At 36.6% G+C, this 4,318-nt stretch overlaps 1 non-coding gene across 1 annotated transcript; it reads right to left on the bottom strand.

Annotated features, from left to right (window-relative positions):
- Positions 1–3,778: 3,778 nt before the first annotated feature.
- On the bottom strand, positions 3,779–3,893 carry LOC136744443 (U5 spliceosomal RNA). The gene has a single exon (XR_010815974.1). It is a non-coding gene; the product is annotated as a U5 spliceosomal RNA (small nuclear RNA).
- Positions 3,894–4,318: the final 425 nt, after the last annotated feature.

The raw sequence follows: 4,318 nt of genomic DNA, 5'->3' as shown, positions 1-4,318 counted from the left end.
AAGGGTTCATTAGTTACATATTGCCACAGTAAATCAACATTTTTGTGTGTGGGTGTATTTAAATGTTTTGGTGTATGCTCTTAAACTTGTCTTACACTAGTTCATAGTAAAATCTGTACTTGGCGAAGCAGCTATGCAAAGGCAGTCTTTTCTCCATTAATACCTTGCTTAAGCATTACATTGATGTGGCACAACTGGACTGAAATGTGAAGTATTTGCTCAAAAGTCAAATTTAAATGAGACATGAAAGTTTATATTGTCAAGGATCCCATGGCACTATTCATTATTATTATGTATTAATATGTCTGAAGCATTAATCCAAGGTGATTTACAAGGTGTTGTTGAAAGAGTGACGTGGCTGAATTCTAAGTCAGGCTTCCCTCAATCAGGTCTAACAAATTTGTTATGACTCCACCTTTACTGCTGTGTAGTAATCTGCTGGTACAAAATGGCTGCACCCCAGAGGGTGGTGGGTGAAGTGAGTCTGTAGAGCACTTTGGGATCTTTCCAGCTGCTACATGTAAGGTATTATTATTTATTAATAAATTAACTCTAGTCTCTGAAACTAAAACAAAGGCCAAAGGAACATTTCAAATGCTAACCCTTTGTGTTCTATACAGTTAAAAAGGAGAGTTAGAAATTTTGTACAACAGCATTTACATACCATATATGGCTTCCACCTTTAAGCGATCCAGAGGTGTCTTTTTCTCCGAAGTTGGATCTCTCTTGCTGCCACCACCACGAAGATTGCTCTTTAATAATGTTGGAAAGTCAAAGACAGCAACCGTCAGGGTTCTTGCATATGACGTATTCGTGCTGCACCTCTCTGCAAGGATCCAGGACAGTTTGTCAATGTAAACTCCAGTGCCTGGGAATATTTCCACCTAAAAGACAATGGTAAATAAAAAACAAGTTTATCCCCAAACTATTCTTATATTATGTTAAGTGGAATACATTATCAGTAAGGCTGTGATTTTGTTACAGAAATGTGTTATTAAAGACCACAGTATGTCTCAATTCTAAGTTTATTAATTTACAGACATAATAAAGTCAGTGAATCTGTGACACCCATAATTCAATTACATTCTTATTATCAACTTTAACTATGAATATAACTGATAATGTAGCATCATTAGATTGTTTACAACCAATATTTGTTTTCAATATATATATTTTTACCTTGTCTTTGTAATATTGTAGACCAAGAGTGTTATACCTGTTTTGGTGATTCTTTGTCAGATTCAGAACAATTTGCTGTGGGGCTGTCAGAACCACTTGATGGTGACACACTTTTGTCTTCATTGCTGATAAATGTGGCTTTTGTTACAATTTTTTTCAGATTGTCCAAAAGGTCTGGAATCTCTGGAGAAAAAAACCTTAGTATTAAATGATAATCATTTCTAGTAATATATTTAATACAAAGTGAAAACAAAACCATCAATGCCTGCAATTATACTTGAGAGACTTGCTCTATGTTATTGGCAAACTGACCTTTTTGTGGGTCATTAACATTAGCTACAAAAAAAATAAAAAAGATAAAATACAAGAATTACCAGGTCTAATGTAATGCATATAGTCATTAATGTAGGATTATGAAGTTATGTTGAAAAACTTTATTTAATAATCAGTATTATTAAACTATTAGACAGTGCACATTAAGAGTCTGTATTGTGGTTCTAGATTACTTCAGTATGATCAACTATAATACATTACTCTGGAATCTAAATTACTGAAGAATAACATTTATCAAGGTAAGGAATTATTTGCTATAAATAAAAAAACTTACCATCAACCATACGGTTTCGAAGACATTGGTTTTCATTTTTAAGTCTTGTGTTTTCCTTTTCGAGCTGCTTAACTTTTTGCTGTAGCTCAACTTCACTGGACTCTTTAAATGTCTGTAGAATATGACGGGATCTAATTCTTGAAGCTCCATCGGTTTTCTTTCTTATTTTGTGCTGTATTCAGAGAGGAAGAGAGTTTAAAATGAAAATATATATATATATATATATATGAATATGATTAAAAAAAAACAATCCTGCAATACATTTATTTTATATTTGCAGTAATTATCTCACCGGTAACTGTGGTTCATCAAGGTCACTATCATCTGAAATTTGAAGTTTTTTGTTTGGTTTAGGTACTCTCTTCATTTTAGGACAGGGCATTTTTGTTAGGTCATTAAGTTTTCTTCTTAGTTCGCCTTCTTTTCCTAAAATAAAAATAAAATAAATAAAACCCTGCATTATGTCCACAGATATTTGGGGATTATATTTATTTGTCATAAAAATACTGTGCTTTGACCATACAAATTAAGATGAACAGCCAACACTGAATCAAAACTGAAGTTAAATTATATCTGGTTTAATTTATTTTGTGATTTGGGGGATTTTATTGTAAAGCACAACACACAATAAATCGTTCTTACAAATGCCAGTCAAGTATGACGAGTTTTTAGCGCCCTCACCACCACCTACCATGTTATGAGAGTATGTTAGAAGTACAACACATTAATAACTTAAACATTCATTTCAAATATACTGTGATTGTATATATCAAATAGCATGTAAAGACTTTAATGTTTTTTTTTTAAATAAACATTGTTACCAGTCATAATGATCTGCGCTTCATGGACAGGCCATCCACCTTTTGGAGGTTTGTTCGTGTCTCTCCACTCTGCTCTGAAGTTTCAAATCGTCTCTTCGTCATCATCAGCAATGCTGAATAAATCAAAATTGCGAAAGCAAGCAGTGGGAATCACGCTGTAAGAGTCTTTGTCGACCCCGCTTTCCCACTTCACCAACGCGTGCATCACCGCCATACTACCTTCACCTTCTCGTCCGTTTTTTCTGCGCCTTTTTCCCCCGACAAGTCACGGCACAAAAATCAGTCCCGCTCTGCATTCTGGTACTTGGCGTTCTTAATAACACCAACAGGGTGTAATCGCATAGACCACTCGAGTATAAAGTACTACATATCCCATCAGTTTAGCACTTTCAACTGTTTCTTAGTGATTCCTAGAATTACTAACCGGTATTGTAGTCAATGTGTTTATAACCTTTTTTGTTTAACGATTTGTGTGTTATCCTATGGGATCCCATGGTCTTTGATTTGGTCACGGAAGTGATTTGTCTTTGATTTGTTGATCTAGAGTTGAATTTTAATTAGTTTTTCCCTTTTGTATAATTAGTGTAGTGCTACATTTAGTCTTTGTTTTTAAATAAATTTGACAATTTATATCTTTGGAATTGGTGTCTGCGTCCAATTATTACAGAAATTGAGTTCTACAAGACTCCAGGATTCGTGATAAGGTGATACTATGAATTCACTTCTTTAATTGAAATGTATAAGTGTACCTTACGCTACATATATGTATGTATGTATGTATGTATGTCCAATTGCTTTGACAATACAAATGAATTGAATTGAGAGGGAGAGAGAGAGAGAGAGAGAGAGAGACAGACAGACAGACTGACAAACAGAAAAACAGACAGACACAGACACACACACACACAGAGCCAGCCAGCCAGCCAGCTCAGCGATGACATCACGAGCCTCTCTCAGCTGACTGCTATGACATCACAGAGCACGTACATTCCGTTGCTTGCCGTCTGTCAACCACTCAGTCACTGCCAGCCAGACTGGCTGGCTGGCTGGATGGGGGGGCTGCTTGCTGCTGCTGCGTACCTTAGCAAGCTTATTTGCTTGACCGGCCTTCCTACTCCTCTGCCCACATGCCCACCTATGCCCGATCTGCTGTTCACCTGGATCACAGCTCCGCCCCAACAAGGCAGAGCCCCCCAAGAATGGTACAAACTCACCCACGATCCCCTCCACGGAAAGCTTTAGCAAAAGGCAAAAGCGTTATACGTAATGAAGAGGAACCCGAGTCCAAGACGCATCCGACCAGCCATACATATTTGTGTGTATTAAAGATCACATTTTCTTACATTTAGTTTTTCTGTACTTTATTACATCTTATTGTGATTTATAAAAGTATTGTTTCTTTTCCATATGTATGTATGTATGTGTGTGTGTGTGTGTGTGTGTGTGTGTGCCTGTCTCTGTGTGAAAGTGTGTGTGTGTGTGTGTGTGTGTGTGTGTGTATATGTCTCTCTGTGAAAGTGTGTGTGTGGGTGTGACAGTGTGTGTGAGTGTCTGTCTGTCTGTCTGTCATGTAACTCGCACATCTGTGAGGGCACCATTTTTGCAGAAGAGATGTACACATTTTGGAGCAACATATGCTGCCATCCAGACATCATCTTTTCCAGTGACGTCCCTGCATTTTCAAACAGATCACATTTTATTACACTTTGTT

This window comes from Amia ocellicauda, unplaced genomic scaffold (genome assembly GCF_036373705.1).
Source record: "Amia ocellicauda isolate fAmiCal2 unplaced genomic scaffold, fAmiCal2.hap1 HAP1_SCAFFOLD_83, whole genome shotgun sequence".
NCBI lineage: Eukaryota > Metazoa > Chordata > Actinopteri > Amiiformes > Amiidae > Amia > Amia ocellicauda.
The sequence above is the reverse complement of the archived record's forward strand: the minus strand, read 5'-3'. Positions and strand labels throughout refer to the sequence as shown.